We start from the raw sequence: 24,312 nt of genomic DNA on the forward strand, positions 1-24,312 counted from the left end.
GATCAGAGGAGAGGAGCATGTCTCTGGTGGACTTTCCACCCTCATAAAGATACAAATCTGTTGTGGAGAAATCATACAATAATAAGAGCCACACGACTCGTGTTTCACTCCTACATGAAAGCGGATCTGTTTTTGAGGTTGAGATGAGATCTATTTGTCTGATCATTATATGAGAAATTGCACGTTATCTGTTTTGAGGGCAGTATGGGAGAAAGGGATGGACCTTTTTGTCCTATAAGCTATAGTGTCCAGAGAATAGAACACAGCTGTTGTAAAGTATAGTGAATAACCTGTAAGAAGAAATCATGTGAGGCATGATGACCTCCCTAAACTTGGAGGCTTAAGCCCATGTAAAAATGATTTGATATATTTGTCATATTTTCTATTATGGAACTACTCGGCCACCGGGTCTGAATGACAATGAAAACAGGAATGTGTGGTGGCCTTTTGTCACTAGCAACAAACTTCATGACTGTATGCTGTAAATGTACAACAACCATCCACATGAGGACAACAAATATCAGGAGTTACAAAGGCCTATATTACTGACTATCCAAATATCAATGTTACCTACTGCAGACACTACTTTAATGATTTGGGGAGAATTAGATCCATGTGACATCCATAAATGTATTTAAGACTTGGGCCAAACACCGTAAGGCAGAATTCAAGACGGCATCATATTAATTATCAGGTTTCAACAGGGGCAGGCAAACGACAGGTCAAGGCAGGCAGGGGTCGATAATCCAGAGTAGCGGAAAAGGTACAGGACGGCAGGCAGGCTCAGGCTCAGAGTCAGGACAGGCAAAGGTCAAAACCAGGAGAGCGAGAAAAAGAGAGACGGGGAAAAACAGGAGCTGAGAAAACCACTGGTTGACTTGAACAAACAAGACGAACTGGCACAGACTGATTGAAAATACAGGTATAAATACCCAGGGGATAAGTGGGGAAGATGGGCAACACCTGGCGGGGGGTGGAGGCAAGCACAAGGACTGGTGGAACATATCAGGGCATGACAATAATAAGGAAATGATTAGGAGAAGATTGTTTCATCGTTTCGATGAAAAATGCTGGAGGACCTTTGAACGGGTGGAACACAAGGGCGTTTACTATAGGATATAACCTAGTTTCAGAGATCATTTTACTCCTGTTCAGTCTCACTGTGCTCATCTGTGACTACACCACAAGACTATTCAACTCCACCCACTAAGTGCCACTGTCATACTTGGATGATTTTCATTATTTGTTTTTATGTCGTTTTATGTAGTTATGTAGGTCGGGTGTGTGGACTGACTTTGACCAGATAGTGGCAAAAAGAAAGCCAGTATGCCTATACTAGCGGCGGTCGGTGCCGTTTAAGATGAGGAAGGACAATTTGTTTTCTTCTCAAGAGCATGGCCTTTTTTTCTATTACAGCATTTTGGATGTCATTAATATTCCATTCGCCTGTTTCTATGTAACAGTGACAGGTTTAGGCTACAACATGATTCTCAAATTTTCCCAATACCTATCATGAGGTTGCTACAGCCTATAAATGAAAGTTTACACAATAGGTGCACACAGCTCGAGAGAAAAATTTGAGGTGATGGACAGTAACACATGGTCAGACAGTGACATATACTGCCTTGCTCACTCTTGCCTGCATCTAGCTGATCTAGGGTGTAAGAATTAGTCCAACAGTTGCAAACGAGAGTTTCTATTGGACAAATTCAAGCATGTTTATCTCCATTTCTTTTTCAATTGAATCGGCGTAATAAATACACCCCTGATCACACGTAAACACAGTTCACGTTCATAGCAGCTACGTTGTATTCCTTCTTGCATCTACATGCTCTCCTCCTCTTACCTTTTCCCTTCACTTGTGGACTTCAATGCACAACACATCAGCTGTATGTGACCAGGTCCAAAAAATCTTTCCATGCCAAACCATATCATAACCGCTACACACAGCCTATATCATTGTCACAATACTAGGTAAAAGGCTTACCTTGACTTGGAAGAGTTCCAGTGTTGTGTTGGATAATCGTAGCCAGCTAGCTAATATAGCATCCCTCTGTTTGAGCCAGGTGTTTGAGTAGGCTAAACTAGATAGCTGCATTTGCTAGATAAGTGAAAGAAAACATTTTAAAAAGTATATCTCTTCTCTCTCTTGCTTCTCCTTAATTTTTGAAGAAATTAATTTGTTCAAAACTGTTCAACTATTGTCTGTCTCTCTCTTTGAGTCAACTACTCACCACATTTTATGCACTGCAGTGCTAGCTAACTGAAGCTTTTGCTTTCAGTACCAGATTCATTCTCTGATCCTCTGATTGGATGGACAACATGTCAGTTCATGCTGCAAGAGCTCTGATAGGTTGGAGGACATCCTCCAGAAGTTGTCATAATTACTGTGTAAGTCTATGAAAGGGGGCGAGGACCATAAGCCTCCTAGGTTTTGTATTGAAGTCAATGTACCCAGAGGAGAATGGAAGCTAGCTGTTGTCTGGCTACACCATGATGCAACCCTACAGAGTGCTGGTGAGGCATCTGTAGACTTTCATTTCAAAACTGTGTTTTAATCAATTACTTGGTGACGTGAATATATTTCGTATAGTTTTATCTAAAAAGGATAACTTTTTAAATGTTTCAGGATTTCTATTTTTATGAAATTCACTGAGCAGGATAGTCCTCCCCTTCCTCCTCTGAGGAGTATTCACTGGCCTATATACAAAGTACTCAGAGTACAGGTGAGACCTCTGATAACCAACTCTGTGTTATGCATGTCAGGATGTCTGTATGTCTGTTGCTTCAAGTACACGTTTAATTCATAAGTCCTTTCGCAGTTCTGCGCATTATTGTCACGTTCCTGACCTGTTTTCTGTTGTTTTGTATGTGTTTAGTTGGTCAGGACGTGAGCTGGGTGGGAATTCTATGATGTGTGTCTAGTTTGTCTGTTTCTATGTCAGCCTAGTGTGGGTTCTCAATCAGAGACAGATGGTAGTCGTTGTCTCTGATTGAGACTCATAAATAGGAGGCTTGTTTTGTGTTGGGATTTTGTGGGTGTTTGTTACCTGTCTCTGTGTTTGTGTTCTGCACCAGATAGGTCTGTATCGGTTTTGCACATTTGTTATTTTGTATGTTGTTTGTAGTGTTTCACTTGTTCTTGTATTAAACATGTTGAACACTAGCCGCGCTGCACTTTGGTCCTCTCCTTCACCCCTGGAAGAAAACCATTACAATTATGTTCATGTTCATTATATGCATTGTGTAGATTCGTTGACCCTGGTCATTTGGCCTGAGGAAGACTGTTGTCACCAAGCACATTGATTCACAACAATAAAAAAGAACCTGCAGCTCATTGATGGATGACTGGAAAAATAACCATTGAGACACTTTGAACCAACACTTAAAGCAGGAAACTTGTTATCAGATCAATGTGCAAAGAAAAGAGGTTAGTCCATGACAGTCTTTATATAGTATCAGTCCATGACAGTCTTTATATAGTATCAGGTATCAGTCCATGACAGTCTTTATATGGTATCAGGTATCAGTCCATGACAGTCTTTATATGGTATCAGGTATCAGTCCATGACAGTCTTTATATAGTATCAGGTATCAGTCCATGACAGTCTTTATATGGTATCAGGTATCAGTCCATGACAGTCTTTATATAGTATCAGGTATCATTTTACACACCCAGTCTACAGATACTCAGTGGTGGAAAAAGTACTCAATTCTCATACTTGAGTAAAAGTAACTATACCTTCATAGAAAAGGACTCAAGTAAAAGTGAAAGTCCAGTGAAATACAACTTGAGTAAAAGTCTAAAAGTATTTGGTTTTAAATACACTTAAGTATCAAAGAAAATGTAATCGCTAAAATATACTAAAGTATCAAAAGTAAAAAATAAAAGTATGATTAATTAAAAATTCCTTACATTAAGCAAACCAGACGGCACAATTTTCTTGTTTGTTTTGTTTACAGATAGCCAACAAAGCATTTGTGTTTAGGCGGTCCGCCAGATCAGAGGCTGTTGGGATGACCAGGGATGTTCTCTTGATAAGTGTGCGAATTGGACCCTTTTCTGTCCTGCTAAGCATTCAAAATGTAACGAGTACTTTTGGGTGTCAGGAAAAAAGTATGCAGTAAAAAGTACATCATTTTCTTTAGGAATGCAGTGAAGTAAAAGTAATAGTTTAAAAAATATGAATAGTAATGTAAGTACAAATACCACAAAAAACGACTTAAGTAGTACTTTAAAGTATTTTTACTTAAGTACTTTACACCACTGCAGATACTTGGGTAACACTTTCTAATAACGTTAATAAACTGGCCATTACTTAAGATTTTATAAATGCTCATTACTTGTAATGTTTATAAATGTTTTTAAATGTACATATTGATAAATAGTTTGTTAATGCTTAATCATGAAAGTTACTGTGCTATTGTAAAGTGGTACAGACACTGGTGATACAGGTGGGAAACTAGATATCTAAATCACTATGACAACTTATAAATAACTACAGATTAGCCTAATTCATACTCACAAAATATATTTATTACACCCTGAGACCTCTAAATAGCATATGATTGATTAAACATCACATCTAATAGAATAGTATCTTAAAATGTCTAAACAATCCATTGTTTACTACTGTAACATTAGGTAGTCAGTCTTCCATGGTAGTCCAGTTGGAGAGACGTCAGTCGTTTCCCGCATTTCCATCCCTGTTGTCCTCCAGTTACAACTCAGTTATAACTCAGTCTGCCCAATGGTAGACATTGGGACACATGTACTGCTTTAACAGCAGGTTGACCTCTGTATCTGCTCCTAACCCACTGTGGACAAGCATGCAGTGATACATTGATATATGAAATTATTATGAGTTTTGACACGTACAGCAGGAAACACCAACACATATGGAAATGAATATGTTTGTTTACTCTGTTCATGTTCTGTTACAGGCAGAGAGAGAGAGAGAGAGAGAGATGGAGAGAAAGAGAGAGAGAGAGAGAGAGAGAGAGAGAGAGAGAGAGGTAGATAGGTAGATAGGTAGATAGATAGATAGATATAAATGAGAAAGCAAATGAGAAAGAGAGAGAGAGAGAAAGTAAGAGAGAGAGAGAGAGAGAGAGAGAGAGAGAGAGAGAGAGAGAGAGAGATGGAGAGAAAGAGAGAGAGAGAGAGAGAGAGAGAGAGAGAGAGAGAGAGAGAGAGAGAGAGAGAGAGAGAGAGAGGTAGATAGGTAGATAGGTAGATAGGTAGATAGATGGATAGATATAAATGAGAAAGCAAATGAGAAAGAGAGAGAGAGAGAAAGTAAGAGAGAGAGAGAGAGAGAGAGAGAGAGAGAGAGAGAGAGAGAGAGAGAGAGAGAGAGAGAGAGAGAGAGAGAGAGAGAGAGAGAATATGATGACCCTGATGATGTCATAAAAAATAGAGCTGTATAAAACAGACATCCACATTCAAGTCAACGTTACGTGATAGTAATTATATTTCTATGAGTGACATTACCTTTTCTTAACACTCTGCATGCGTTGGAGGAAGGCGCAGATTGAGCTGTGCTTTGCTTTGGACCTCAGGTACTCAGCGTATCGGTTGGAGAACTCGATATCCCCCAACTGTCTCGTCTGTGGGCCTGATCTTCTAGATTGACTGGAATAGTAGGCAGATCAATGAAGTGGTAGAAACATTAGTACTAGTGCTTATCTTGATATGGTCTCATTAGAATATTTAACCAATGCAGTTACAGTGGCATGCAAAAGTATTCACCCCCTTGGCATTTTTCCTATTTTGTTGCCTTACAACCTGGAATTAAAATAGATTTTGGGGGGGGGGTATGTATCATTTGATTTACACAACATGCCTACTACTTTGAAGATGCAAAATATGATTTATTGTGAAACAAACAAGAAATAAGACAAAAAGCATATCTATTCACCCCCTAAGTCAATACTTTGTAGAGACACCTTTTGCAGCAATTACAGCTGCAAGTCTCTTGGGGTATCTCTATAAGCTTGGCACATCTAGCCACTGGGATTTTCGCCCATTTTTCAAGGCAAAACTGCTCTAGCTCCTTCAAGTTGGATGGGTTCCGCTGGTGTACAGCAATCTTTAAGTCATACCTGTCACGTTCCTGACTTGTTTTCTGTTAGTTTTTGTATGTGTTAGTTGGTCAGGACGTGAGTTTGGGTGGGCAGTCTATGTTTTCTGTTTCTATGTTGGTTTAAAGGGTGACCTAATATGGCTCTCAATTAGAGGCAGGTGTTCTTCATTTCCTCTGATTGAGAGTCATATTAAGGTAGGTGTTTTCACACTGTTTGTTTGTGGGTGGTTGTCTCCTGTGTCAGTGTTTGTCGCACCATACGGGACTGTTCGGTTTGGTTGTACATCGTTCTTTTTGTGTAGTCTATTTTCCCTGTTCGTGCGTTCTTCGTGTTATATGTAAGTTCATATAGTTCAGGTCTGTCTACGTTTTCGTTTTGTTATTTTGTAATATTCCAAGTGTTTTTCCCGTGTTTCGTCGTTGTCCTAAATAAATATTATGTATTCACAATCTGCTGCATCTTGGTTCAATCCCTGCTCCTCCTCTTCGGATGAAGACTACTGATGAGGACTACCGTTACAATACCACAGATTCTCAATTGGATTGTGGTCTTGGCTTTGATTAAGCCATTCCAAGACATTTAAACGTTTCCCCTTAAACCCCTCGAGTGTTGCTTTAGCAGTATGCTTAGGGTCATTGTCCTGCTGGAAAGCGGTCTCAAATCTCTGGAAGACTGAACAGGTTTCCCTCAAGAATTTCTCTGTATTTAGCGCCATCCATCATTCCTTCAATTCTGACCAGTTTCCCAGTCCCTGCCGATGAAAAACATCCCCACAGCATGATACTGGTTGGGATGTTGTTCTCGGGGTGATGAGAGGTGTTGGGTTTGCGCCAGACATAGCGTTTTCCTTGATGGCCAAAAAGTAAACTTTTTGTCTCATCTGACAAGAGTTCCTTCGTCCATATGTTTGGGGAGTCTCCCACATACCTTTTGGCGAACACCAAACCTGTTTGCTCATTGTTTTCTTTAAGCAATGGCTTTTTTCTGGCCACTCTTCCATAAAGCCCAGCTCTGCTCTGTGCACGGCTTAAAGTGGTTATATGGACAGATACTCCAATCTCCGCTGTGGAGCTTTGCAGCTCCTTCAGGGTAACCTTTGGTCTCTTTGTTGCCTCTCTATTTAATGCCGTCCTTGCCTGGTCCGTGAGTTTTGGTGGGTGGCTGTCTCTTGGCAGGTTTGTTGTGATGCCATATGTTTTACATTTTTTAATAATGGATTTAATGGTGTTCCATGGGATGTTCAAAGTTTTTGATATTTTTTTCTAACCCAACCCTGATCTGTACTTCTCCACAACTTTGTCCCTGACCTGTTTGGAGAGCTCCTTGGTCTTCATGGTGCCGCTTGCTTGGTGTTTGCCCCTTGCTTAGTGGTGTTGAAGACTCTGGGGCCTTTCAGAACAGGTGTATATATACTGAGATCATGTGACAGATCATGTGACACTTAGATTGTACACAGGTGGACTTTATTTAACTAATTATGTGACTTCTGAAGGTAATTGGCTGCACCAGATTATATTTAGGGGCTTCAAAGCAAAGGGGGTGAATACATATGCACACACCACTTTTCCGTTTTTGATTTTTTAGCATTTTTTGAAATAAGTAATTTTTTTGCATTTCACGTTTGCTATTTTGTGTATGTCCATTACATGAAATCCAAATAAAAATCAATTTAAATTACAGGTTGTAATGCAACAACAATAGGAAAAACGCACAGGGGGATGAATACTTTTGCAAGGCACTGTATATGTAACACATATATATAAGCCCCCATAGTGAGATAAATTGTTTTTTAAGAGGAGCATGGATGGGGCTTCTGTGTAACCTACCTCAGTCTGGCCTCAACTAGGGCATCCACATAGTTCCTGGCGAACAGGGACTGGGTGTTTAAATGACTGATCTCCCTCCTGATGATCCCCTCCAGATCCCCCTGGTTACTGTGGTAATGATATGATATTACGTTTGTGGAATAACACACACCAGCTAGCAACACTGGCTACACATATACATATGTATGAAATTACGTATTTGCAGGGGACCAAAGGTATTGAAATCCAGATCAGGCAAGGTGAGCTATAAATGAGTGGACAAGAAAATCGTACCTCTCCCACAGAGGAAGGGATGCTGTATGGTGGAAGAGAATGGTTGTGAGCAGTATCATCTGTCCCATACTGATGAGAAAGGCCATGATGTTACCCTGGAAAAATACTTCAATAGTTTGGAACTAACAAGACAGATGTTCTATAGTAGGTCTAGTATTCAAGTCACATAATCTGACCACCCAAAAATATATTTTAAATAATAATACTGTGCATGATACATTTTCCAAGATCTGAGCACAAACACAATAGTGATACACTAACAATCCTAACAGTAGCAGCGACTCAACCACTTAGGTTGTGTTTAGACAGGCAACCCAAATATTATATGTTTTCCACTAATTGGTCTTTCTTGACCAATCACATCAGCTCTGAAAAAGATCTGATGTGAAAAGGTCTGATGTGATTTTTCAAAAAAACAATTAGTGGAAATAATATCAGAACTGGGCTGCCTGTCTAAATACAGCCTTAGAAGCCCCTGCAATTGCTCCACAGATCTAATAGAGAGGAACAAGGAAAGTACTCACCTTGGTCTGGAGTGGCATGAAGCAGAAGAGTGACCGGCACCTCAGAGAAAATGTAGGGTCCCTCTGTGTGGTCGTCTTATGTATCCCTGGACGTTATTGACCCCCTTCACAGAACCGACGCCAGTGATGTCAACCGCCCGCTTCACATTCAGACTGACCCCCTTTGCCCGTCTGACACATACTATTTATTGTCGTTCATATTTGCTGATGTAATTAAATCTCTGTTATTCGTGTTCTAATCAGGGCATGATGGTCCTGTTTGTGTACTTTGTTTAATAGAGATCAATCACATTGCCGGTCTTCACTTCCTTAATTGGTTTGAACTGCTGCAGATTGCTACTATTGGTCATGTCACATGGGTGTTTTCACATGATGAAATCAGAGAAAAAAATCTATGTCATTGATTGCTTGACATACATTAGACACCTAGGAGTGAATCCCAGATTAACACGTGTTTAGTTTGCTTCATTGGCACTGAAAACGGACACGTCAATGTGGCAGATGTATCAATTACAAGTACTGTGTAAGAGTCTCTGACCAGTCAAGTCAGTTTTGACAGCCATCATTTAAGATTCAACAGCAAATGCCTCTATGAGTGTGATGGTGTGTGATTGCCTACATATATCTGGAGGTCCATCAGTCCACAACCTGATCATGCTGGATCTGTTGCATTATTTCTATATTGTATCTGGCAACAATGTAATACTGTTGGGAACAAAAACAACCGTAGATGGCAGCACGGAGCCACCATAGCCAGAATCATCCATGCAGGCTGAACATATACAGTACCAGTTAAAAGTTTGGGCAAACCAAACCAAACATTCAAGGGTTTTTCTTTATTTTTACTATTTTCTACATTGTAGAATAATAGTGAAGACATCATGTCTGGAATCATGTAGTAACCAAAAAAGTGTGAAACAAATCAAAATATATTTTATATTTGAGATTCTTCAAAGTAGCCACCGTTTGCCTTGATGACAGTTTTCCACTCTTGGCATTCTCTCAACCAGTTTCATGAGGTAGTCACCTGGAATGCATTTCCAACAGTCTTAAAGGAGTTCCCACATATGCTGAGCACTTGTTGCCTGCTTTTACTTCACTCTGCGGTCCAACTCATCCCAAACCATCTCAATTGGGTTGAGGTTATGTGATTGTGGAGGCCAGGTCATCTGATGCAGCACTCCATCACTCTCCTTCTTGGTCAAATAGCTCTTACACAGCCTGGAGGTGGTGTTTGGCTCATTGTCCTGTTGAAAAACAAATGATAGTCCCACTAAGCGCAAACCAGATGGGACGGCGTATTGCTGCAGAATGCTGTGGTAGCCATGCTGCTTAAGTGTGCCTTGAATTCTAAATAAATCACAGTCAGTGTCACCAGCAAAGCAAAGGGTCTGGGAAGCCATTTGATTAGATGTTCAGGAGTCTTATGGCTTGGGAGCAGGGGGAACTCCGTGCGGTAGCAGAGAGAACGGTCTATGACTAGGGTGGCTGGAGTCTTTGACAAATTTTAGGGCCTTCCTCTGACACCGCCTGGTATAGAGGTCCTGGATGGCAGGAAGCTTGGCCGCAGTGATGTCCTGGGCCGTACGCACTACCCTTTGTAGTGCCTTGCTGTCGGAGGCCGAGCAATTGCCATACAAGGCAGTGATGGAACCAGTCAGGATGCTCTCGATGGTGCAGATGTAGGATCTTTTGAGGATCTGAGGACCCATGCCAAATCTTTTCAGTGTCCTGAGGGGGAATAGGTTTTGTCGTGCCCTCTTCACGAATGTCTTGGTGTGCTTGGACCACGTTAGTGTGTTGGTGATGTGGACACCAAGGAACTTTAAACTCTCAATATATGGCTGATCTAGACGTTATTGCCTCTGTAACCATCCAAGACAGACAGAGTAATTATAAGGTATTTAGAGCTGCTTCCAGTAACATCTCTCTCTCTCTCTGTGTATGTTAAGGCTGTCGCTCTCCTCATCCTCGGATGAGGTGAGGAGAGAAGGATCTTCAGACCAAAATGCGGTTTGCGGGAAATAAGCCATCTTTTATTTTATAACAACGAAAAACTGATGATGATGGCAACACGAACACAAACACTATAACAAACTTACAAAATAACAAAACGACGTAGAACGACACCTGAACATAAACTCACATCAATAAACGTAAACTCACGGACAGGAACGTTACATCAAAACACACGAACAGCCCAAACAGTCCCGTATGTGAAAATACATCGACAACGACGAAGACATCACAGGAGACAATCACCCACCAACAAACAGTGAGAATGCCCTACCTAAATATGACTCTTGATTAGAGGAAAACGCAAACCACCTGCCTCTAATCAAGAGCCATACCAGGCAAACCAAAACCAACATAGAAACAAATAACATAGACTGCCCACCCAAAACTAACACCCTGACCATAAACACATAAAAACAACATAAAACAGGTCAGGACTGTTACAGTACCCCCCCCTCAAGGTGCGAACGCCGGGCGCACCAGCACAAAGTCCAGGGGAGGGTCCGGGTGGGCAGTTGACCACGGTGGTGGTTCCGGCTCAGGACGCTGTCCCCACACCACCATAGTCACTCCCCTCTTCTGTCTACCCCTTCCACTGACCACCCTAAAACTACTTTCCCCTAAATAAACAGCCAGCACCGGGACAAGGGGCAGCACCGGGACAAGGGGTAGCACCGGGACAAGGGGCAGCACCGGAACAAGGGGCAGCACCAGGATAAGGACCAGCACCGGGACAAGGGGCAGCACCGGGACAAGGGGCAGCACCGGGACAAGGGGCAGCACCGGGACAAGGGGCAGCACCGGGACAAGGGGCAGCACCGGGACAAGGGGCAGCACCGGGACAAGGGGCAGCACCGGGACAAGGGGCAGCACCGGGACAAGGGGCAACACCGGGACAAGGGGCAGATCCCGGCTGAAGGACTCTGGCAGGTCCTGTTTGGACGGCTCTGGCAGGTCCTGGCTGGACGGCTCTGGCAGGTCCATGCAGGCTGACGGCTCTCGACACTCATGGCAGACTGACGGCTCTCTACGCTCATGGCAGGCTGACGGCTCTCGACACTCATGGCAGGCTGACGGCTCTCGACGCTCATGGCAGGCTGACGGCTCTCGACGCTCATGGCTCTCTGACGGCTCTGGCTGCTCATGGCTCTCTGACGGCTCTGGCTGCTCATGGCTCTCTGACGGCTCTGGCTGCTCATGGCTCTCTGACGGCTCTGGCTGCTCATGGCTCTCTGACGGCTCTGGCTGCTCATGGCTCTCTGACGGCTCTGGCTGCTCATGGCTCGCTGGCGGCTCTGGCTGCTCATGGCTCGCTGGCGGCTCTGGCAGATCCTGTCTGGTTGGCGGCTCTGGCAGATCCTGTCTGGTTGGCGGCTCTGGCAGATCCTGTCTGGTTGGTGGCTCTGGCAGATCCTGTCTGGCGGGCGGCTCCTGTCTGGCTGACGGCTCTAGCGGCTCCTGTCTGGCGGATGGCTCTGTAGGCTCATGGCAGACGGGCGGCTTTGCAGGCTCATGGCAGACGGGCGGCTTTGCAGGCTCCTGGCAGACGGATGACTCAGATGGCGCTGGGGAGACGGATGGCTCAGATGGCGCTGGGGAGACGGATGGCTCAGATGGCGCTGGGGAGACGGATGGCTCAGATGGCGCTGGGGAGATGGATGGCTCTGTAGGAAGGAGAAGGAGAGACAGCCTGGTGCGTGGTCTAGGCACTGGCTGCGCTGGAGAGGAGGAAACAGCAGGAGAGAGAACCCGGAGAGACAGCCTGGTACGGGGGGCTGCCACCGGAGGACTGGTACATGGAGGTGGCACCGGGTCTACCGGACCGTGAAGGAGGACTCGTGCTCTTGAGCACCGAGCCTCCCCAACCTTACCAGGTTGAATTGACCCCGTAGCCCTGCCAGTGCGGCGAGGTGGAATAGCCCGCACTGGGCTATGCAGGCGAACCGGGGACACCACCTGTAAGGCTGGTGCCATGTACACCGGCCCGAGGAGACGTACTGGAGACCAGATACGTTGGGCCGGCTTCATGGCACTCGGCTCGATGCCCAACCTAGCCCTCCCAGTGCGGCAAGGTGGAATAGCCCGCACTGGGCTAAGCACGCGTACTGGGGACACCGTGCGCTTTACCGCATAACACGGTGTCTTACCAGTACGACGCCTTCTACCTCCACGGTAAGCACGGGGAGTTGGCTCGGGTATCCTACCCGGCTTTGCCACACTCCTCGTGTGCCCCCCCCCAAGAAATTTTTTGGTCTGACTCACGGGCTCCCAACCGCGTCGTCGCGCTGCCTCCTCATACCAGCGCCGCTCAGCCTTCGCTGCTTCCAATTCCTCCTTTGGACGGCGATATTCCCCTGGTTGAGCCCAAGGTCCTCTACCGTCCAGGATCTCCTCCCAAGTCCAGAAGTTCTTGTTGCTCCGTCGAGCATTCCCATACCGCTTGGTCTTAGCGAGGTGGGTGATTCTGTTAAGGCTGTCGCTCTCCTCATCCTCGGATGAGGTGAGGAGAGAAGGATCTTCAGACCAAAATGCGGTTTGCGGGAAATAAGCCATCTTTTATTTTATAACAACGAAAAACTGATGATGATGGCAACACGAACACAAACACTATAACAAACTTACAAAAATAACAAAACGACGTAGAACGACACCTGAACATAAACTCACATCAATAAACGTAAACTCACGGACAGGAACGTTACATCAAAACACACGAACAGCCCAAACAGTCCCGTATGTGAAAATACATCGACAACGACGAAGACATCACAGGAGACAATCACCCACCAACAAACAGTGAGAATGCCCTACCTAAATATGACTCTTGATTAGAGGAAAACGCAAACCACCTGCCTCTAATCAAGAGCCATACCAGGCAAACCAAAACCAACATAGAAACAAATAACATAGACTGCCCACCCAAAACTAACACCCTGACCATAAACACATAAAAACAACATAAAACAGGTCAGGACTGTTACAGTGTATGTACACTACAGTTCAAAAGTTTGGTGTCATTTAGAAATGTCCTTGTTTTCCATGAAAACATACATGAAATTATTTGCAAAATGAATAGGAAATATAGTCAAGACATTGACATGGTTATAAATAATGATTTTTATTGAAATAATAATTGTGTCCTTCAAACTTTGCTTTCGTCAAAGAATCCTCCATTTGCCGCAATTACAGCCTTGCAGACCTTTGACATTCTAGTAGTCAATTTGTTGAGGTAATCTGAAGAGATTTCACCCCTTGCTTTCTGAAGCACCTCCCACAAATTAGATTGACTTGATGGACACTTCTTATGTACCATATGGTCAAGCTGCTCCCACAACAGCTCAATAGGGTTGAGATCCGGTGACTGTGCTGGCCACTCCGTTATAGACAGAATACCAGCTGACTGCTTCTTCCCTAAATAGTTCTTGCATAGTTTGGAGCTGTGCTTTGGGTCATTGTCCTGTTGTAGGAGGAAATTGGCTCCAATTAAGCACCGTCCACAGGGTATGGCATGGCGTTGCAAAATGGATAGCCTTCCTTCTTCAAGATCCCTTTTACCCTGTACAAATCTCCCCCTTTTCCACCACCTAAGCCCCCTCAGACCATCACATTGCCTGCAACATGCTTGACAGATGGCGTTTAGCACTCCTCCAGCATCTTTACATTTTTTCTGCGTCTCACGAATGTTCTTCTTTGTGATCCGAACACCTCAAACTTAGATTTGTCTGTCCATAACACTTTTTTTCCAACCTTCTCTGTCCACTGTCTGTGTTCTTTTGCCCACATTAATCTTTTATTTTTATTGGCCAGTCTGAGATAAGGCTTTTTCTTTGCAACTCTGCCAAGAAGGCCAGCATCCCGGAGTTGCCTCTTCACTGTTGATGTTGAGACTGGTGTTTTGGGGGTACTATTTAATGAAGCTACCAGTAGAGGACTTGTGAGGTGTCTGTTTTTCAAACTATACACTCTAATGTACTTGTCATCTTGCTCAGTTGTACACCGAGGCCTCCAACTCTTTCTATTCAGGTTAGAGCTAGTCTGTTCTGTGAAGGCAGTAGCACACAGCGTTGTACGAGATCTTCAGTTTCTTGGCAATTTCTCGCATGGAGTAGCCTTCATTTCTCAGAACAAGAATAGACTGATGAGTTTCAGAAGAAAGTTATTTGTTTCTGGCCATTTTAAGACTGTAATCGAACCCACAAATGCTGATGCTCCAAATACTCAACTAGTCTAAAGAAGGCCAGTTTTATTGCCTCTTTAACTACCACAACAGTTTTCTGCTGTGCTAACATAATTACAAAAGTGTTTTCTAATGATCAATTAGCCTTTTAAAATAATAAACTTGGATTAGATAACAACGTGCCATTCGAACACAGGAGTGATGGTTGCTGCTAATGGGCCTCTGTACGCATACGTAGATGTTACATAAAGAATCTGCCGTTTCCAGCTACAATAGTTATTTACAACATTAACCATGTCTACACTGTATGTCTGATCAATTTGATGTCATTTTAATGGACAAAAAATATGCTTGTCTTTCAAAAACAAGGACATTACTAAGTGACCTCAAACTTTTGAACATTAGTGTATGTATATACAGTTGAAGTCGGAAGTTTACATACACCTTAGCCAAATACATTTAGATTCAGTTTTTCACAATTCCTGACATTTAATCCTAGTAAATATTCACTGTCTTAGGTCAGTTAGGATAAAAACTTTATTTTAAGAATGTGAAATGTCAGAATAATTGTAGGGAGAATTATTTATTTAGCTTTTAGCTAAATATTTAGCTTTTAGCTTTTAGCTCTTTATTTCATTCATCACATTCCCAGTGGGTCAGAAGTTTACATACACTCAATTAATATTTGGTAGCATTGCCTTTCAATTGTTTAACTTGGGTCAAATGTTTCGGGTAACCTTCCGCAAGCTTCCCACAATAAGTTGGGTGAATTTTGGCCCATTCCTCCTGACAGAGCTGGTGTAACTGAGTCAGGTTTATAGGCCTCCTTGCTCTCACACGCTTTTTCAGTTCTGCCCACCTATTTTCTATAGGTTGAGGTCAGGGCTTTGTGATGGCCACTCCAATACCTTGACTTTGTTGTGCTTAAGCCATTTTGTCACAACTTTGGAAGTCTGCTTGGGGTCCTTGTCCATTTGGAAGACCCATTTGCGACCAAGCTTTAACTTCCTGACTTGTCTTGAGATGTTGCTTCAATATATCCACATACATTTCCTACCTGATTATGCCATCTATTTTGTGAAGTGCACCAGTCCCCTCTGCAGCAAAGCACCCCCACAACATAATGATGCCACGCCTGTGCTTCACGGTTGGGATGGTGTTCTTCGGCTTGCAAGCCTCCCCCTTTTTCCTCCAAACATAACGATGGTCATTATGGACAAACAGTTTTATTTTTGTTTTATCAGACCAGAGGATATTTCTCCAAAAAGTACAATCTTTGTCCCCATGTGCAGTTGCAAACTGTAGTCTGGCTTTTTTTATGGGGGTTTTGGAGCAGTGGCTTCTTCCTTGCTGAGAGGCCTTTCAGGTTATGTCGATATAGGACTTGTTTTACTGTTGACATAGATACTTTTGTACCTGTTTCCTCCAGCATCTTCACAAGGTCCTTTGCTGTTGTTCTGGGATTGATTTGCACTTTTCGCACCAAAGTATGTTCATCTCTAGGAGACAGAACACGTCTCCTTCCTGAGCGGTATGAAGGCTGCATGATGTTTAAACTTGCATACTATTGTTTGTACAAATGAACGTGGTACCTTCAGGCGTTTGGAAATTGCTCCCAAGGATGAACCAGACTTGAGGTCTTGGCTGATTTATTTTGATTTTCCCATGATGTCAAGCAAAGATGCATTGAGTTTGAAGGTAGGCCTTGAAATACATCCACAGGTACACCTCCAATTGACTCAAATTATGTCAATTAGCCTATCAGAAGCGTCTAAAACCATGACAACATTTTCTGGATTTTTCCAAGCTGTTTAAAGGCACAGTCAACTTAGCGTATGAAAACTTCTGATGCACTGGAATTATGATACAGTGAATTATAAGTGAAATAATCTGTCTGTAAACAATTGTTGGAAAAATGACTTGTGTCATGCACAAAGTAGATGTCCTAACCGACTTGCCAAAATTATAGTTTGTTAACAAGAAATGTGTGGAGTGGTTGAAAAACAAGTTTTATTGACTCCAACCTAAATATATGTAAACTTCCAACTTCAACTGTATATATACACTGCTCAAAAAAATAAAGGGAACACTTAAACAACACAATGTAACTCCAAGTCAATCACACTTCTGTGAAATCAAACTGTCCACTTAGGAAGCAACACTGATTGACAATAAATTTCACATGCTGTTGTGCAAATGGAATAGACAAAATGTGGAAATTATAGGCAATTAGCAAGACACCCCCAATAAAGGAGTGGTTCTGCAGGTGGTGACCACAGACCACTTCTCAGTTCCTATGCTTCCTGGCTGATGTTTTGGTCACTTTTGAATGCTGGCGGTGCTTTCACTCTAGTGGTAGCATGAGACGGAGTCTACAACCCACACAAGTGGCTCAGGTAGTGCAGCTCATCCAGGATGGCACATCAATGCGAGCTGTGGCAAGAAGGTTTGCTTTGTCTGTCAGCTTAGTGTCCAAAGCATGGAGGTGCTACCAGGAGACAGGCCAGTACATCAGGAGACGTGGAGGAGGCCGTAGGAGGGCAACAACCCAGCAGCAGGACCGCTACCTCCGCCTTTGTGCAAGGAGGAGAAGGTGGAGCACTGCCAGAGCCCTGCAAAATGACCTCCAGCAGGCCACAAATGTGCATGTGTCTGCTCAAACGGTCAGAAACAGACTCCATGAGGGTGGTATGAGGGCCCGACATCCACAGGTGGGGGTTGTGCTTACAGCCCAACACCGTGCAGGACGTTTGGCATTTGCCAGAGAACACCAAGATTGGCAAATTCGCCACTGACGCCCTGTGCTCTTCACAGATGAAAGCAGGTTCACACTGAGCACATGTGACAGACGTGACAGAGTCTGGAGACGCCATGGAGAACGTTCTGCTGCCTGCAACATCCTCCAGCATGACCGGTTTGGCGGTGGGTCAGTCATGGTGTGGGGTGGCATTTCCTTGGGAGGCCGCACAGCCCTCCATGTGCTCGCCAGAGGTAGCCTGACTGCCATTAGGTACCGAGATGAGATCCTCAGACCCCTTGTGAGACCATATGCTGGTGCGGTTGGCCCTGGGTTCCTCCTAATGCAAGACAATGCTAGACCTCATGTGGCTGGAGTGTGTCAGCAGTTCCTGCAAGAGGAAGGCATTGATGCTATGGACTGGCCCACCCGTTCCCCAGACCTGAATCCAATTGAGCTTATCTGGGACATCATGTCTCACTCCATCCACCAACGCCACGTTGCACCACAGACTGTCCAGGAGTTGGCGGATGCTTTAGTCCAGGTCTGGGAGGAGATCCCTCAGGAGACCATCCGCCACCTCATCAGGAGCATGCCCAGGCGTTGTAGGGAGGTCACACAGGCACGTGGAGGCCACACACACTACTGAGCCTCATTTTGACTTGTTTTAAGGACATTACATCAAAGTTGGATCAGCCTGTGGTGTGGTTTTCCACTTTAATTTAGAGTTCCACTTTAATTTTGACTCCAAATCCAGACCTCCATGGGTTGATAAATTTGATTTCCAATGATCATTTTTGTGTGATTTTGTTGTCAGCACATTCAACTATGTAAAGAAAAAAGTATTTAATAAGAATATTTCATTCATTCAGATCTAGGATGTGTTATTTTAGTGTTCCCTTTATTTTTTTGAGCAGTGTATATATATATATACACTGCTCAAAAAAATAAAGGGAACACTTAAACAACACAATGTAACTCCAAGTCAATCACACTTCTGTGAAATCAAACTGTCCACTTAGGAAGCAAAACTGAGTGACAATAAATTTGACATGCTGAATGCGCAAATGCAATAGACAAAAGGTGGAAATTATATCCAATTAGCAAGACACCCCAAAAAAAGGAGTGATTCTGCAGGTGGTGACCACAGACCACTTCTCAGGTCCTATGCTTCATGGCTGATGTTTTGGTCACTTTTGAATGCTGGCGGTGCTCTCACTCTAGTGGTAGCATGAGACGGAGTCTACAACCCACACAAGTGGCTCAGGTAGTGCAGTTCATCCAGGATGGCACATCAATGCGAGCTGTGGCAAAAAGGTTTGCTGTGTCTGTCAGCGTAGTGTCCAGAGCATGGAGGCGCTACCAGGAGACAGGCCAGTACATCAGGAGAAGTGGAGGAGGCCGTAGGAGGGCAACAACCCAGCAGCAGGACCGCTACCTCCGCCTTTGTGCAAGGAGGTGCACTGCCAGAGCCCTGCAAAATGACCTCCAGCAGGCCACAAATGTGCACTTACATTTGACGGAGGCAGCTATAGCAGGGCAGAAACTTTACAAACTGACTTGGCATCCTATGACGTTGCCACATTGAAAATCACTGAGCTCTTCAGTACAAGCAATTCTACTGCCAATGATTGTCTATGGAGATTGCACGGCTGTGTGCTCGGTTTTATACACCTGTCATTAGTGGTTGTGGCTGAAATAGCCAAATCAACTCATTTGAAGGTATGTCCACATACTTTTGGTCATGTAGTGTGTGTATTCCGGTTGATGTATTTTCAGACAGAGAGGGTCAAAGTCGTCTCTTGGGCTGTCCGCTTATCAGATGAGAAAAGTCCTAGGAACGTGATAATTGGATTAGTATCCACGTGTGATGTCCTTCCTTTTTGTCAGGAAAGTGCAAAGTAATGTTAATTCAGGATGGGGTTTTTGCGCCCTGCATCCTGAGAGTTTAAATAATCGCTAACCTCGCAATGGAACACTAATCAAATCAAAATCAAATCAAATGTTATTTTTAACATGCGCCAAATACAACAGGTGTAGACCTTACCGTGAAATGCTTACTTACAGGCCCTTATCCAACAATGCAGTTCAAGAAATAGAGTTGAGAAAATATTTACTAAATAAACTAAAGTAACACAATAAAATAACAATACCAAGGCTATATACGGGGGTACCGGTACCGAGTCAATGTGCAGGGGTACAAGTTAGTTAAGGTAATTTGTACATGTACAGTGGCAAGAGAAAATATGTGAACCCTTTGGAATTACCTGGATTTCTGCATAAATTGGTCATAAAATTCGATTTGATTGTAACGAATGTCGTACTCCTCCTCCTCCTCGGACGAGGAGAGGAGAGAGGGATCGGAAGACCAATGTGCAGCGAGGTATGTAGACATAATTAATTTATTTACAGACACGACGAACACTGACACGAACTATACTTGAAATATTTACAAAATAACAAACAACGTAGACTGACCTGAACATGCAAACTACATATAACGAAGCATGCAATGAACAGGGAAAAAACGAACGAGACGAGACAGTACCGTGTGGTGCAATAAACACAGACACAGCGACAATCACCCACAAACAAACAGTGAGAACAACCTACCTTAGTATGACTCTCAATCAGAGGAAACGCCAAACACCTGCCTCTAATTGAGAGCCATACCAGGCAACCCATTTACCCAACATAGAAACACAACACATAGAAATGCCCACCCAGCTCACGTCCTGACCAACAAAACAAAGGATTAACACAATAACTAGGGGCAGGACGTGACAGTACCCCCCCCCCAAGGTGCGGACTGCGACCGCACCACCTAAACCTATAGGGGAGAGTTTGGGTGGGCATCTGTCCGCGGCGGCGGCTCTGGCGCAGGACGTGGACCCCACTTCACCCTTGTCTTTGTCCGCTTCTGTGGCCTCCTCAAAGTGGCGACCCTTACCACCGACCTTGGACTGGGAACCCTAGACATGGGTCCCGCTGGACTTAGGGGCAGCCCCGGACTGAGGGACCAATCCGGACTGGCTGGCTCTGGCGGATCCTGGCTGGCTGGCTCTGGCGGATCCTGGCTGTCTGGCGGATCCTGGCTGGCTGACGGCTCTGGCGGATCCTGGCTGGCTGACGGCTCTGGCTGGTCATGGCTGGCTGACGGCTCTGGCTGGTCATGGCTGGCTGACGGCTCTGGCTGGTTATGGCTGGCTGACGGCTCTGGCTGGTCATGGCTGGCTGACGGCTCTGGCTGGTCATGGCTGGCTGACGGATCTGGCTGGTCATGGCTGGCTGACGGCTCTGGCTGGTCATGGCTGGCTGGCTCTGGCTGGACGGCTCTGGCTGGTCCTGGCCGTGTGGTGCAATAAACACAGACACAGCGACAATCACCCACAAACAAACAGTGAGAACAACCTACCTTAGTATGACTCTCAATCAGAGGAAACACCAAACACCTGCCTCTAATTGAGAGCCATACCAGGCAACCCATTTACCCAACATAGAAACACAACACATAGAAATGCCCACCCAGCTCACGTCCTGACCAACAAAACAAAGGATTAACACAATAACTAGGGTCAAAACGTGACATTGATATTCATCTAAGTCACAACAATAGACAAACACAGTCTGCTTAAACTAATAACACACAAACAATTATACGTTTTCATGTCTTTATTGAACACACCGTGTAAACATTCACAACGCAGGGTGGGAAAAGTATGTGAACCCTTGGATTTAATAACTAGTTGACCCTCCTTTGGCAGCAATAACCTCAACCAAACGTTTTCTGTAGTTGCGTATCAGACCTTGTAACGGTGCTCTAGCTCTTCCTCCTCCTCGGACGAGGAGAGGAGAGAGGGATCGGAAGACCAATGTGCAGCGAGGTATGAAGACATAATATTTATTAAAGTAAAGACGAAAAAACACGAAAACACTTTAACAAACTACAAAACAACAAACGACGTAGACGCACCTGAACATAAGAACTTACATATAACGAAGAACGCATGAAACAGGAACAGACTACATAAACCGAAAAAAACAAACAAACCGAAAACAGTCCTGTGTGGGGCAAGTACATAGACACAGACACAGGAGACAACCACCCACAACAAACAGTGTGAAAACACCTACCTTAATATGACTCTCAATTAGAGGAAACGCCAAACACCTGCCTCTAATTGAGAGCCATACCAGGCAACCCTTAAACAAACATAGAAACAGAAAACATAGACTGCCCACCCAAACTCACGTCCTGACCAACTAACACATGCAAAACTAACAGAAACAGGTCAGAAACGTGACAGACCTGCACAACGTCAGGAGGAATTTTGAACCATTCTTCTTTACAAAACTGTTTCAGTTCAGCAGTATTCTTGCGATGTCTGGTGTGAACTGCTCTCGTGGTCATGCCACAGCATCTCAATCAGGTTGAGGTCAGGACTCTGACTGGGCCACTCCAGAAGGCGTATTTTCTTCTGTTGAAGCCATTCTGTTGTTGATTTACTTCTGTGTTTTGGGTCGTTGTCCTGTTGCATCCCCCAACTTCTGTTGAGCTTCAATTGGTGGACAGATAGCCTTAGATTCTCCTGCAAAATGTCTTGATAAACATGTGAATTCATTTTTCAGTCTATGATAGGAAGCTGTCCAGGCCCAAACCATGATGCTCCCTCCACCATATTTAACAGTTGGGATGAGGTTTTGATGTTAGTTTGCTGTGCCTTTTTTTCTCCACACATAGTGTTGTGTGTTCCTTCCAAACAACTCAACTTTAGTTTCATCTGTCCACAGAATATTTTGCCAGTAGTGTTGTGGAACACCCAGGTGCTCTTTTGCGAACTTCAATGTTTTTTTTTAGACAGCAGTGGCTTCTTCTGTGGTGTCCTCCCATGAATACCATTCTTGTTTAGTGTTTTACGAATCGTAGACTCGTCAATAGAGAGGTTAGCACCTTCCAGAGATTTCTGTAAGTCTTCAGCTGACACTCTAGGATTCTTCTTCACCTCATTGAGCATTCTGCCCTGTGCTCTTGCAGTCATTTGCAGGATGGCCACTCCTAGGGAGAGTAGCAATACTGCTGAACTTTCTCCATTTATAGACAATTTGTCTTACCATGGACTGATGAACATCAAGGCTTTTAGAGATACTTTTGTGACCCTTTCCAGCTTTATGCAAGTCAATAATTATTGATCTTAGGTCTTCTGAGTTCGCTTTTGTTCAAGGCATGGTTCACATCATGCAATGCTTCATGTGAATAGCAAACTCACATTTTGTGAGTGTTTTTTATATTGCAGGGCAGCTCTAACCAACATCTCCAATCTCGTCTCATTGATTGGACGCCAGATTAGTCCTGACTCCAATTAGCTTTTGGAGAAGTCATTAGCCTAGGGGTTCACATACTTTTCCCAACCTACACTGTGAATGTTTAAATGATGTATTCAATATAGACAGAAACATACAATAATTTGTGTGTTATTAGTTTATGCACACTGTGTTGGTCTATTGTTGTGACTTAGAGGAAGATCAGATCACATTTTCTGACCATTTTATGTGGAAATCCAGGTAATTCCAAAAGGTTCACATACTTTTTCTTGCAACTGTAGGTAGGGGTAAAGTGATTATGCATAGATAATAAACAGTGAGTAGCAGCAGTGTCTAGTCACTTTAATGTGTACATACTGTTTTATTCATTTCATATGTATATACTGTATTCTACTGTATTCTAGTCAATGCCACTCTGACATTGCTCATCCTAATATTTATATATTTCTTAACTCTATTATTTCACTTTTACATTTGTATGTGTTGTTGTGAATTGTTAGATACTACAGCACTGTTGGAGCTAGAAACACAAGCATTTCGCTACACCCGAAATTACATCTGCTAAATATTGGGGTGACCAATAACATTTAATGTGATATAAAGGGACTGAGTATTCTCTGGTCCGTTGAGCAATTGCCAACCAATCTCCTAATGTACATGTTGTATGTCATAGACTTAGATCATTTTGTATCTTTTTACATGAAAGACTTCTGGTATGTACTTCTTGATAACTGTATTCGTATTGCATAACTGTAATAAACTTGATTACTTTTAAATGGTTACGTATGGGAGTCCTCATATTTCAGAGTAATATTAATTGATTTATTATTTGAAGTAATAGTGTAGTGGTAAATGTTATTACACTATATATCGCATATGAATTGGGTTCTAACTGTGGATCCCTGCGATAAGAATAACTCAATTAAACAATACTGGAACTCTGATTGAAAGGATTACTGTAGCTCAAATATCTGGTTGGTTTTCTTAGACACGTAACTTATAGTATTCCGAGACTGTGATGCAAAGACTCAATATCTTGCTAGAACTAGTCGGATACGTTTAACTTCAGGCCTATAGAATTGTATTCTCACATGGTTGTTGGAGTCAGATTGATGAATGTAGTTTAATATTCAACATAATTATAACTTCAAAGCTTCCACTGAAATGTAGATCATCACTGCAGTTGCAATTTGCCCTCTCTGCCTATAAGCACATAGTCTGGCTGACACGACTCACGTGGTACACAGCGGAAGTCAGGAGGACTTGGTATCAGCCAGACTAATAAGTACCTGATTACAAATCATTAATACTGCACTGTCATCATGATAGTGTGGCTGTGAATAAGGAGAA

The sequence above is a fragment of the Salvelinus fontinalis genome, chromosome 5 (assembly GCF_029448725.1).
Source record: "Salvelinus fontinalis isolate EN_2023a chromosome 5, ASM2944872v1, whole genome shotgun sequence".
NCBI classification, from domain to species: Eukaryota; Metazoa; Chordata; class Actinopteri; order Salmoniformes; family Salmonidae; genus Salvelinus; species Salvelinus fontinalis.